We start from the raw sequence: 15,046 nt of genomic DNA, 5'->3' as shown, positions 1-15,046 counted from the left end.
CCTGCCATTAATATCCTTATGTTGTTAAGATTTTCCTTCAAGGATTTGATCCTCTAATACAAATTGTTAATAAGTAAAGTCCAACAAGATTACTAAGTTGGGGAGAATTGTGTGTTTGTTGAGCATCAATAGAGTTAAGTTTTCATAGAGTTGTTTTGTACTAACATCTAAGGGATCTGGGATTTATTTTAGTGGTAACTAATTCACCCCTCTCCTCTCAGTTATTCCTCTTATATTTCCAATAGTATACATGATACCATAATGGGAGAACTTAAGGAGCTTATACACCACCAAAGATATTTATCCCATAAAGGTTAGTCAAGGGACACCCAAATTGACCTGAAAGAGGTCCAACTTAGGGAAATAATGAGCATTGTAGAGATTGCCTAAGTCCCACTTAGATTATTAAGGTAGTTAATTCTAAAGGGGGAAGAGATAGCTCATCATGAGTCTCAATTATTGTTGAGAACTCGTCATATCACACATGATGTAGCCCATTCATGAAGAGTACCTCCTCTATGATTACATCTATTCAACATGTAGGACCAACCATTATGCCTTTGATGACAACCTCATTGATTTGTACTAGGATATACAAAGAAACATGTTATCCACTATAGGGGGCATCAATAACGGTAAATGATATGTCTATAGTACACATACACCAATTGGGTGTTGATACATGAGTCATGATCAACATATTGGAAAATGTGTTATTACTCAAAAAATGAAGTGTAATATAGAAGACCAAAGATTCACATTAGGCTTACCAAAATGTAGAGAAGGAAATTCACCACTCTCTTGAAATTCACCTACTACCTAATTAGATGAAGTTTCTCTAGAGAGCTTCTTCTAAACTAGTTGGGGGTATGGCCAAATCCTTCCATCTTACAAATTTTCTTTCCTTATTAATCCTAGGTATTTTGATTGGGAAACTAGTAAGTAAACCACATAGGAGGCATATAGAACTAGGGATATGTCTTTACCAGACTTATCTATTCATCAAGGGAGTCATAAATTATAGTGCCCCAATCTATTTTGTTGTTCCTTCTCCTAATCTTCTCAATAAAGTGGGTCATCCATCCATGCATCCTATACTCAAGTTAACTCTTCCATCCCATTCGTGTGGGGTTGGGCGATCAAATACTTCTTCTATACCAACTCATATGCAACCCCTTTATTCTTTGTGTACCACCTATAGGCACTCTCAAAGGAGATGGCATGATATCCTTCAAATAGGTTGATCTTGTTGGAAATCAATAGATAATTAATAACAACATATGATTGATGTAGACAAAGTATCAAAAGTCTTGGGACTAGCCCATTAACATCGGACCATACAAAATAGAGGAATACAAATCCATTAAGTCTTTTGAACCAAAAGGGAGCAATATTCATTAGAGGACTTCCCAATTACTTGACCTTTATTTTGATCTCACAGGGATGTACACCAATGTGATGGTATGAGAATTTATCCCTAATGTTTTTTTGAATTAATCTACCCTATGCAAAAGAAAAAATTGGCCTCTAGATTTCTACAAAAGTTTGGAAAAAGGAATCTCTGGTTGTCTTGGATCCCTTCTACAAAACTAATAAGAGTGTTGAACAACCAATTCTTAATGTCAAGGTTGACAAAAATGAGAATGATGTTATTCTATTTTGTGCAAGACATGTGATGAATTTGATGAAGAGATGGGTCACAAATCCTTTTGCACTAGAACTAGTATCTAATAGACCATCCTTGGTGATGTCCACACAAACACACAAGGGATTAAAGATCACTACTCCTACATGGAAATATTCCTCCATAGTTAAGTGAGGAGTAGTATATCGACATGAAAGAGATGTAGCATACCAATATTAGGTGGAGAAGGGGAAATGGAAGGAAAAAAAGTCTCTTGTAGATGAAGAAGCACCTGTTGACCCCACATGCATCATTAGCATGTAGAATAAGAAGAAACATTGAGTGTTTTCATTGATGGCCAAGAAAATTTGTTTGGAAAAATGTGTGACAACCAATCAAGAGGAAGATGTCTTGAGTTATTGGTCGAGGAGCACTAGCATATACTCTAGCATACCTCACAAGAAGAAAAAAATTGATATTAGTTGAGCCAAGTCATTAATGCAATGAGTCACTAGCATTGGCGTGCAAAAAAGAACTTGCAATGCTAGCATCCTAGACCCTAGGCATAGGATTCACAAGACTTCCATGAAAAAAGAAGGCTTGGAATTCAAACTTTGAATTCAAAATCAAGTGAGATAATTATGGTTATGGGTAATTGTGCCCAAACATTGAAAGAGGGATATATTCAACAAAGTTGAAGAGAAAGTTGTTGTTGCCATTGAGAATGAAGATATAGAGAAAAGAGTTAACAAAAAGACAACACAATAGGGGAAACTCTTGTAGAAGTGGTAGACTGGAAGAAGGGAAATGATGAACTAAACTAGGAAATAGAGGGAGAGGTGAAGTTAAAACACTCACAAATCAAACAAAAAGATCAACATATACTCATAGGAGATAGTGTAGAGATCTACATGAAAAATCAATAACACACTCTTCTTGAACACTTTGTATGCTTTCTTACCACTACATCTATTTGTAAGCTCCTAAAAGGACTAGCTTCATATGGAAGCTTATTGTACAATCCTCTAACAAGGTGTCTCTTGGAAAGAGATTTGTAAATCATTTAACTAGGTAGTTGTAACACAACTATAGTAACTCTAACAGGTTATATGCATTCCTAACAAGATGCACTTCTAGAAGAAGCATTTGTAGCTCTTAAGAGGGGACCCCTTTACATGCATTATAAGGGCAAGCAAGTAGATTATCCCCACTATGGTTTTCACCCTCTCATCATGGGTTTCCATGTATAAAATATCTATATCAACTTGATCAATGCTCTCGTGTGCGAGTTAATCTATTTTTACCTTACTATATTTACCTTATTTCTAAGTGTAAAGTGGATTATAATAAGCATAGCAAAAAGAATAAGAAGATCAACTAGTTTTATGGATGGTACTAATTCAAACCACCCCCCCCCCCCCCTGTGTACCAACTAGGACCAACAACTAGTACGAGAGCTCATATCCCTATTGCAATAAGTCTAAAAACTTGAGGGAAGATCAAATGGCATCGATACAAAGACAACTAGAAGAAGACCTAGATACAATTGAGGACTTGAAAGACAATTTAAGAAAGTTCCTAGCTAAAAGGAAGAAGTCGATGCAAAAAGTTAGCAAAAGCTAGGAATTCATTGAACAACAACAGAGTGGCTCTGAAGAGTCATAAAAATCCATCTTTGATTTAATGGCTGAAATACAATAGCTTAAGGGAACCTCTTCTTAGCTAATCGAGGAGAAAGATGAGCTAATCAGAGAAGTTTCCAAAGCTCAGGCCAGATGAGATGCCACCATCTTAACTAGACATGAAGTCATTGCAACAACAAGGATATCGAGTGAACTAAATAGTGAAGAGTGTAGTTGCCCAAATATGGAATTGACTAGTTAAGTGCTCAAGCTTACTGAGGAGATAAGAAGCACAAATGAATGAAATGAAAAATTGAGGAGATTCAATGAGAGCTCTAAGAAGATTGATGAACACTAAAGGCTTAGAGGAGAAACAAAAGCACAACCGATCTTGGTTACCAAGGTGATAGCAAGATTAAAGAAGGAGATCCTTTCAAAGGAAAGAACCTGAATGACAAAATATTTGAGAGAAAGTCTCCAAAAGGTAAGGGTACTACTAAACCAACTTGTATATTTTGTGGTAAGATAGGGCACATATCTGGTTTATGTTGGTTTAATTAGATAACACCAATTCAACAATGTACCTATAAAGGACAATGAAATAACTATCATGTCTATGGGCACACTACACACCAATGTATATTTCATTTTAATGAGAAAATAATCGATGGACATTTCTACTACTGGAAAAAGTATGAACACATGGGAGAAGATCAGAACCAAAGCTCAAGATAATCAAAGGTCTTCTAAGGAAATAAGTCCAATTAGAAGAGACAGGTTTCCTACATTAGTCTAAAATCCAAGTAACAACACCGAACCATGGAAAGGTGCTAGAATAACCAATTATATCTACCAGAAGATTGGACATCTTGCAAAAGATTGTAGATGCAACATAAGATGAGGCAGTAAGTCTCTGGTAAAAAAGGAGCAGACCATAACTGTAGAGCATGTGGAGAAAGACTTTGCCACTAAGTGGGCAAAGAAGAGAAAAGAAACTGAGAAAAACCTAGTTCAGGTAAAGGACTCACTGGTCACTAGTGAGACCTCACGAATCAACTAAGCTCACACAGCATAGAGAGGTCATAAGACTAAGGAAATAATTTGAAATTAGTCCCCTAATTCAAAATTGATAGCAATGTCTATGTAGAGAAGGAATGCAAACATTAGCCATAACATGTTGATCAAAGGCTAAGAAAATGTGACCATTGCGAAATGAATCAACACATTTATGATATATGTCATCTAGTAGGTAAGGTATTTGTCAATTGTTATAACCCTAATGATACAATTTTTATGACATAAATATGATAATTGTGAGTCAGTTGTTACTTTTCATTATGAAAACACTTGTGATTTCATATTGTGAAAACCCTAAGAGATCAAAGGTGAAAGCATCATCTACAGGAAGCAACTCTTGTGAAATATGTTTACATAGTAAGGAATCTTGAGTCAAGCAAAATGGTAGAGGCAATCAACAAAGTAAACTAGATTGATAGTAGGGTAAACAGTCACTCAAAATACAAGGAATCATAGCAAGAGAAAGAGATGTTAAAAATGAATCAACACTATTGTCAATGCATGATGATGTCCTTCTCATGAAAGTTGTGAGTGCATACTTAGAAGTTGAGATACACGAAATTGGTGATAAGGAGACAAGTGAGTTGTATAGGACCTTTTGCTCAAAAGGATCCCTAAAAGAAGAACATAAGGATCTACTGGAGTCCATGCTAAATAGAGTGGTGGAAGTACCCAAATTATTTCATGAAGAAGGGGTAAGGCTTGTTCTATGTAGAATTCATGATCAACATATGTGGTTGGACAAACTACATAAGATTACCAAAGCCCTAATTGAGAGGGTAAGTAGGCTCAATGCATCTGGTGTCGATATCTCCATGAATGTTGTCTCAGCAAAATAAGTAACATCATTCACTGGAGGGAAGATAACATAAGATGGAATGGGGTGTGCCAGAGGTGATATTTCAAACCCTAAGTTGAGGTTTGCAGCCATGGTTCTAGGCTATAGGTTGTGCCATAATAGTAACATTGATAATGTTCCAGGATAAATCACCTATAGGTTAGTTTAGTTTTAGAATAGATTTACAAAGTTCACTAAGGAAAACAAAGAAAATGTTGTAACTGTTGTCTTATCTAGTCTAAGGGTTAAAGACAGAAGGCCATGTGATGTTGGGTTGGAATTTCCCAAAGATTTAAGGAAAGTATTAGATGATAAGTGGAGTACTAGAGTAAATGATTATGAAAAGATGGTAGAAGACTCACTAATGAAAATGAGAACCAAAATGAATGAGTCTCAAAAGCATTGTTTAATAGGGGTGTATAAAGGAAAAATAAATAACACAAGGGATGTAATAGATATTATAACCAGATGAAGGAACCAGATGAGAACCAACATAAGTCAACATCTAAACAAGATAATGCTAGACATTGATGCCTACATAAAAAGAAATTAGTTGACGAGTAGCGTAATGAGTACTTAAATAGACAATGGCAAGAAAAAAAAAGTTGCAACTAGTACAAGGAAAGAAGCAGAGGGAAAAGAACAAGAAAGGAGTCAAGGAACTCCTAGTTTTCAAAAGGAGGAAGATGTATCAAAAGAAGAACAAGAACTGGTCAAAGCAACCCAAGAGTAGATAACAGCGCCCAAGGAAACAGTTACAAAAAAAGTCTGCATCCGAAGTAAAGAAAGATGACCAACTAGTAGATGTCCCACCAATCATACAAATTGAACAACACACAACAAAAGAGAAAGTCAAGTCACCTAAAGATGTGGCTTAATAGAAGATCGAAGAGACAATTAAGACTACAACCATTTCTATTGATTCATCACAAGTGGAGCAAGAAGGCGAAGGGAAGGAATCACATGTCATAGTTCAAATTCCAGACAAGGAATCTCTAAAGGAAAAGCTCTAGGTTATGGAAGAGGATGTAGCATCATTACCCAAGATAGGAGCATATCAAGGTGAATCACAAAAAGAGAGACACGAGGTCACAACTAGACTAGAAGTGTCACAATCAAAGGTGTCTATGAGTAAGATGCACATAGAAGATAGTAAAAGAAAAGTATCAAGTGTGTCGAGAACAATAGATGGAGACCAAGTAAGAAAGAGAAGAAGACTACCTAGATACTCAATGATGTCATCATCATTATCTTCTAGCTTAGAAGATAAAGGATAATTTTATGAAAAAGATTTTGGACCAACAGAAGGAAAAGATGAGTTGGATGCACTCATCACTAAAAAGAGAGAATTTTTTTTAAATGGATCTAGAAGAAATCAATGAAAACAAGCAGCAATTGAAAAGACAAGTAGAACTTAATAAGGAGAAATGGGCCAGCACACTAATGATGATCAAGAATATCATTATGGAACTAGCCTCTAATGTGCAATATGATCCAAACACGGATCTCATCAAATAACTCTCCACACTAGTTGATAAAGTCAAAGCTGACCAATGAAGTGTAGAAGCACTAGTAGAGAAGAAGATCAAATCCAAGAGGATAAGTGTATTATAAGAATAAGTGGTCAAGAATCATTCCATTATGCAAGAAATCACTGAAAAGCTGAAAGAAACCTTGTAGACCTGATGTGGAGAATCACAATAAAATAATGATAACAAGAATCGATAAGAAAACTGAATCACCATAAAAAAAAACACATATTTTCACTACATATAACTATCTACAGATTACAAAGTGGATGGTTCTCTCGCTATCGCCAAAGAGCCATTTGCACTTCTATTCACACACTCTCTATCAAACTATTATCTTTTCCCCTCTTATCGATTCTCTTCTCTATCTCCTTCCATTACATTATGAGATGTCTTTTAAAGACTATTTGAATGGTTTACAAACTGTTTACAACTACCCTAAAATCATTCATTTGATTCTCATTCAATTACAAAATAGTGTAAAATCCTTTTGTTTGAGGATTTTTTATAAGATACATTACCCATTGAATTAAACTTGTGCATCAACTTAAATAATAATGAGAACATATTAATTCTCCCAGGATATGTCACATTTCTTGCTTAAATTTGTGAATGATATTAAACCATAATGATGGTAAATTAATTCTTTCATGGGTGCCACTGCACCATACTACCAGACTTCAAATGTTTCCATGTCCCATGGAAATTAGGTCATTGCATCGACGCCTCCACTGATTCCTTTTTCACTATCAACCAACTCCCATCTATGGAGTTATCATGGTCACCTCCATGGTGTTTCCCATTCCTCAGTCCACTCCTCCATGCTGCATCACAACCTTTGTCCTTCACCTAGGAGTCCATCATGCCTCTCTCCCCAGTCTATTGGTAACACACAAAGGACCATCCTCTCTGGCCCTGGATTATCTCCTATGATCCTTTGGTAGACCTCTTCTGTCCACCCACTGCAGCTGAGTGAACTGGCACCATTCTGCAACCACAAACCTCAAAACAAGAATCCAAAACAACCCAACACTACTTGGTGTAGATCATCTTCCATCTACATGCTTAGAATCTTTTGAGCTCTGATACCAATCTAATGAGGAGCAACCACAAAAATCACAATAAAATAATGATAACAAGAATCAATAAGAAAACTTAATCACCATAAATTAAAGAAACACATATTTTCACTACATATAACTATCTGCAGATTACAAAGTGGATGGCTCTCTCGCTGCCGCCAGAGAGCCATTTGCACTCTCTATCAAACTATTATCTTTTCCCCTCTTATCAATTCTCTTTTCTATCTCCTTCCATTACATTATGAGATGTCTTTTAAAGACTATCTGAATGGTTTACAAACTGTTTATAGCTACCCTAAAATCATTCATTCGATTCTCATTCGGTTACAAAATAGTAACTCAATCACCATAAAAAAAAACACATATTTTCACTACATATAACTATCTGTAGATTACAAAGTGGATGGCTCTCTCATTGCCGCCAGAGAGCCATTTGCACTTCTTCTATTCATGCACTCTCTATCAAACTATTATCTTTTCCCCTCTTATTGATTCTCTTCTCTATACCAATCTGATGAGGAAAGGGCATCGAGTAATCTTCAAATCTATTTATCACATTATCTTTTTATATAAAATCATTTCCATTACCATTCCTTTAGACTGTCATGACATAAAGCAAATCATTTACATTTCTTGCAAATAAAAATAGAGAGAAATCGATTTATGTTCATTTTTATAACCTTCCTGACAGAGATCAAAAGCCGATAGAAGGAAACATAAAGACTTAATAAAAATACATTTCATTTAATGTCAAAGTCAACAAAACACCAATGGCTCTCTGGTTAAAACTAGAGAGCCCAATTTCCTCTCACAACCTATTCCTTATTCCTCTAACCACTCTGTCAATCTCTCTCAGCTATTACAATAATGTCTTTCTTTTAAAGACAACCTAAAATGGTTACAACCGTTGACCTTCCCATGTCCCTTCCTATCCATATTTAGATTTTCATTACAAATTTCATATGATCTTTGATTACAATAACATAATAAATAGACCATTTCACATTATGGTTCCAATGACTTAATAAATAAATCATTTTGGAGATGAATGTAAACAATATAAAATTAATAGAGGGAGGTGCCCCTACACCATACTCCCGAACTTCAAAGTTTTCCATGACCTTATGGAAATGCATTGATGAGAATCTGTGCCTCTTCACCATCATTGCTTCAATGCCTCCTCTGCTTTCTTTATCTCTTTTAATTGATTCCTATCAATGGAGTTATGCTGGTCACCTCCAATGGTGCCTTAGCCATTGCACAATCCACTCACCCATGCTGCATCACAACCTCTTGTCCCTCACTTGGGAGTCCCATCATGCCTCTCTCCCTAGTCTATTGGCGACACACAAAGGACCATCCTCTTTGGCCTTGGATCATCTCCTATGATCCTTTGGTAGACCTCTTCTATCCACCCATTGCAGTTGAGTGAACCAGCACCATTCTACAACCACAAACCTCAAAACAAAAATCCAAAACAACCCAACACTGCCTAGTGTAGATCATCTTCCATCTACACACTCAGAATCTTCTGAGCTCTGATACAAATCTAATGAGGAGCAACCACAATAATGACAATAAAATAATTGTAATCTAAAATTGACTGTTCTTAACTTGGAACCCGAACCAAATTGTTATAACATGCTTCCTATCAATGAACCAATGAACTGTAACTGAATGCTTCAGAGTACAAAAGATCGATATAGAGAAGACTGAAACATTATTAAAACTAAAACACACTTCCATTATATACTAATGACAGATTACAAACGTATGGCTCTCTGGTGGCTATTGCCAGAGAGCCATGAGAGTTTCTTCTTAATTTACTCTCTTCTTCAAACCTATTGTCTTTTCCCCTCTTATTGATTCTCTTCTCTATCTCCTTCCATTACATTATGAGCTGTCTTTTAAAGACTATTTGAACGGTTTACAAACTGTTTACAACTACCCTAAAATCATTCATTCAATTCTCATTCGGTTACAAAATAGTGTAAAATACTTTTGTTTGAGGATTTTTTATAAGATACATTACCCATTGAATTAAACTTGTGCATCAACTTAAATAATAATGATAAGATATTAATTCTCTCGAGATATGTCACATTTCTTGCTTACATTTGTCCATAATATTAAACCATAATGATGGTAAATTAATTCTTTCATGGGTGCCACTGCACCAAGACCACAACCCAAGTCCTTAAGAAGTCATCCAATCCACACACCCTATCACTGGATCTGGAGTAGAAACTTCAACAAACTCAACAAGAGCTAAAAAATCTGATAAACAATTACAATGTAGTCATTGACTATCTATCCCAAACACAAGGGACACTAAATCTCATACATGAGATCAAGAATGAATAGGAGAAGAGAGCCCTTAGGCTCATAGAAATAAAATGCCAACTATCTCCAGTGATAGGAATCATCTAAACACAAATTGTAAGTGCAGAAGTCATTATCAGTCAAATCTCTCACACAAGCATGACTAAAGTGGAGACACTTTTGGGAGACCCGAAGAGTGAGATCATTGCTCTCACAACATTGCACGTGTCATGGAATACCTATCTCACCACTATCAAATGAAAATATCAAGATGTATTCCAACAACCTATAGTAGCAACAAAGGGGATAGTACACCAAAGAAGAATATGGAAAATATACAAGCAATCACACCTTTCTCATTGATGACAAAAAGAGGAAGAATACACAAGGTGAGAATATGGAGAATATAATATACATTGGGTAGTATACATGTGATATCAATCAGAAGGAGAAGAACATCAAAGGGGGAGAATATATGAAAGAAGGAAAATGAGAATACTAGTTATGGAGAATATTGAAGAAAAAGGGACTCAAACAAATAGAAGCACAAATTCAATAGCAACATGCAACATGAAGGGAAGTAGGCACTAAGAACAAGCAGTCTAACAGATTTTTATCAAAGTCCATCTATTGGAACTATTCACTAGTAAAAGAAAAAGGGGAGGAATTCGTAAAGCAAAAAGGGGGAGCATGGTGGTAAACAATGTCTTTCTGTCAGTGCCAAAGGGGGAGATTGTTGACCCCAGATGCTTCATTAGCATGTAGAATAAGAAAAAGCATTGAGTGTTGTCATTGATAGCCAAGAACATATGTTTTGCAAAATGCATGACAACTGGTCAAGAGGAAGATGTCTAGAGTTACTAGTCAAGGAACGTTGGCATATACTCTAGCACACCAAGCAAGAAGATAGAAATGGATATCCATTAGTATGAGTCATCAATGCAATGAGTCACCTGTAATGTGATTGAAGGGAAAAGCTAAATGATCCAAGAAGACAAGGACAACCAACTGCCATTGGTGTACATCAAAGAATTATCAATGCTAGCAACCTAGACCCTAAGCATAGGGTTCACAGTACTTTTATGAACAAAGCAAGCTTGGAATTCAAATTTTGAATTCGAAAATCAAGCAAGATAATTATGGCAACGGGTAACTATGCTAGACATTGAAAGAGGGATATATTCAACAAAGTTAAAGAGTGAGTTATTGTTTCCATTGAGAATGAAAATATAAAGAGAAGAGTTCTAAAAAGAAAGGAAACCCAACAAGGGAAATTGTAGTAGAAGCAATAGACTAGAAGAAGGGAAATGATGAACTAAACCATAAAACATAGGGAGAGGTGAAGTTAAAACACTAACCAGTAAAATAAGAAGAACAACGCATCTTCACATGAGACAAAGCATATATCTATATGAAAATTCAATGCCACACTTAGGTTGAACACTTAGTATGATTTCTTACCACTACATCTACTTGTAAGCTCCTAGCAAGACTAGCTTCATAGGGAAGCTTATTGTAAAATCCTCTAACAAGGTGTCTCTTAGAAAGAGATTTGTAAATTCTTTGACCAGGTAGCTATAACACGGCTCTAGTAACTCTAACAAGTTACAAGAATTCCTAAAAGGATGCACTTCTAGAACAAGCATTTGTAGCTCTTAACAGGGCACCCCTTTACATGCATTATAAGGGCTAGTAGGTAGGTTATCCCCACCATAGTTTTCACCCTCTCATCAAGGTTTTCTATGTACAAAATATTTGTGTCAACTTGATGAATGCTCTTGTGTACGAGTTAATCTATTTTTACCTTACTACATTTACCTTGTTTCTAAATGTAAAGTGGGTTATAATAAGCATAGCAAAAATAATAAGAAGAACAACCAGTTTTGTGAATAGTATTGATTCACCCCTAACCTCTCAGTACTATATGGGAAAAACAACACTTACACAAGAGCAAGTTACTCCCAAGAAGATGGTGCCTAAGAGGAAAATAAAAATGAGTGTCATGATAGAGCCTGAACCTATAAAGGGGAAGGTATATAAGAGGAGAAGAGAAGTTCTATTTTACCTTTAATACTAGAGTCGATTTCTAAGGTGCAAGAAAAGGAGGGAGACTATACAAAAGAAAATATTACTCTCATGAGAAGAACTTGGGCTGGTAAGGCTATTGAAGCTAAGAAAAGGAGAATATGCCACACAAATGCCTCCTACTACCCAAAAACACCCAATCCAAATTGATGAATCCACATACTAAGAGAAGGTAAAAACATTTGAGGAATTTGGTTCAGATGTGTTTGAGTGGTTAGATTTTGATTTCATGCTAGTGGCAAGGGGAAGCATGGTAGATGTAGTGGAGGAAGGAGAAATAAGGGATGAGAAGCTTATGGAGGATCCTAAGGATGGTGATTTAAATATTTTGTCTTCTATAAGGACACCCCAACCTCCTTAAGATGAATAACTACATGTACCTCCACTACCTTCAAGTAGACCAGCCACTCCTCTGCCTCCACCTCCAAAACAAGGCAATATAATTGTACCTCCACCTCTAAAAAATATCAAAATCAAGAAGTAGATAAAGATGGGCAACTATAGAGCAGACAACTCAAGTGACACTGCAAGTTCAAATCCCTCTAACTTTTCCAAAATAGATAGAGATTCCACAAGTGGCAACATAGAGGCTAGATGAGGGAACCTTGAGGAAGACAATGGATAAAGGTAAAGGGCCTGTCACTACTTCTATTATGTCCCCACAATAATTAGATTCATCACAGATTTCAAGAACAAAGTGGTTATCTACGAAAGTCCAATCGAGGAGGAGAACTTATACCACCATGGAGTACATTAATGTGTTGACAATTTGAGAAACATTTCAAGTGCCTATTGCAATGAGAGCCTTAAGAGTTAGAATTTGCGACATGAGATAAGAAGAATAACTAGGTGGCACAAATAGTTATACCTCTCACACAAGGAGACCCATCCAATTTAGCCCTCAAGGATTATTAGTATATAGGAAATCATTCTGGGAACTCTTGAGTGGGGAAAGGCACTAGCAACACATTGATTATGTCAATTATTTTAGGAATTGGACAAAGATGATGCAAAAATCCAAGAATTGAAAAGATAAAATGAGTTTTAAAAAGAGTATTTGAAAGAGATAGTAGGTCCCACTGACTTGATTAACCTAAAAGTTGCATTAAAGACTTCCTTTAAATAACAAACTCTAACCCCATCATAGATATATTATTTTTTGGACACTTTCTATAGATGTTGTGACAATTTGAAGAAATAAGACTTGAGTGCATGGAAATTTTTTTGTGGCTACTCCATTCTATTTTGGATATTACAATCAGGTTGGCCAACATTGTTGAATGCCATAATAGTATTGTAGATCAATTGAAACAATGGATGTCATTGAAGTCAACACTCAAGTAGAGGTTTCAAATGTTGCTTGTAGTTTTTTGATGGGGAAAAATTAGATAAACTTGACGAATGGATAAAGAAGGTCAGAGTTGGAGGGAAAAGGAGATTGAGATATTTGAAGAAATTCAAGATATAGGAGAGAAGGCTATAAATAATGATTGTTGAGGATGACAAGTTCTTCAGTAGAGAAAGTTTACATATTTTCACCAATGACTCAAGGAGTTATTTATACCCAACTATAATGGTTGTGTAACAATTTTGCACCTCATTCGAGATGGTGTCTACTAAGGATGATTTAAGGAAAGCATTTAAGGATGAGAATGCACAAAAGAAGCTGGAGAACATGATAAAGAGTTATGAACAATTACAAATGCAGATCCAAGAATTGTGCTTGAAGATAGAGATTGAGCTAAAGGAGATAGGTATGTTAGATTCTTTTGAAGTAACTAGAATTGTGGAGAAGTTGCAAAGGAATAAGGAGAAAACCCATGTCTCCAATTTTGAGAATTTTAACTTGTGAGAAATTTCAAATTTTTGACCCACGCAGTTTTGCAACTCTGCAATTTTGAAGACATCCTAAAATTCAGCAAGTTGTCATTTTGTATATCTGTAACTCTGATGACATGAGATAATTCTAAGCTGTGAAATGAGTTTTGCATGTTTTGACTGCCAATTCCTAAATTTAGCAATCTTTTGCTCTAATTATGCATTTTTGAGTTGGTCAGTAATGAATTGATTGATGCACATGGAGGAGATGAAGATGATATTTTTAGAGGCATTTGTCCAGTGCAAGTTCAAGCCAAAGCTTGTTGGAGATGCTTCCTTTTCTTATCTTCTTCTTCTATTAGATTTTTCATGACATGTAAAGGTCCATCCACCATAACATAATGAAAATTAAAAGTACAGGCCAACTTAACACCTATATAGGAGATAGTGCATACATAATTAGCATAGATTTATAAGTTTTTGCTTACTTTTTGCAAGGGAGAAGCCCTAACTCCAAAAATTATATGTATGGAAAGAGTTCTCTATAAATACATGATTGTAATATGTAAAACATGATGGTATTTTATGTAATAAAGTATATACATTTGGTGCACTCATTTTGTGTGTGGTGATTCTTGTTTGATTGTGCATTTTCTTTACGCAATATGTTCATGAATAACAATGGAGGTAATTATCTTATTGTGTTGAATGCTTGTGGGATCTTAGTTTATTTGGAGTTTGTCATGAATATCTGCATAATACCTCTATAGTGGCAACTTAGAGAAGGGAACAATTCTTAGTATGTTCATAAAAGTTTGTCTTGTGTGCATGCGCATTTGTAGTGGCTACACAATTTGATAAGTTGTAAAATTTATACAATCTTTATTTGTTCCATTGATGATTACATTAGTGAATTTTTGGGCACAGTGCTCTTGATTTCATTGGTTTCTTTCATTTCCCTTTGAAGATTTAATTTGTAGATGCGTTGCTACTATAGCTATGTCCATTTAGGAAATTCATTTTCAGCAATTTTCTTACAATTCTCGTTA

Source organism: Cupressus sempervirens, chromosome 3 (assembly GCF_028749045.1).
Source record: "Cupressus sempervirens isolate cs-2001-9-10 chromosome 3, ASM2874904v1, whole genome shotgun sequence".
NCBI lineage: Eukaryota > Viridiplantae > Streptophyta > Pinopsida > Cupressales > Cupressaceae > Cupressus > Cupressus sempervirens.
Note: the sequence above shows the minus strand (reverse complement) of the source record.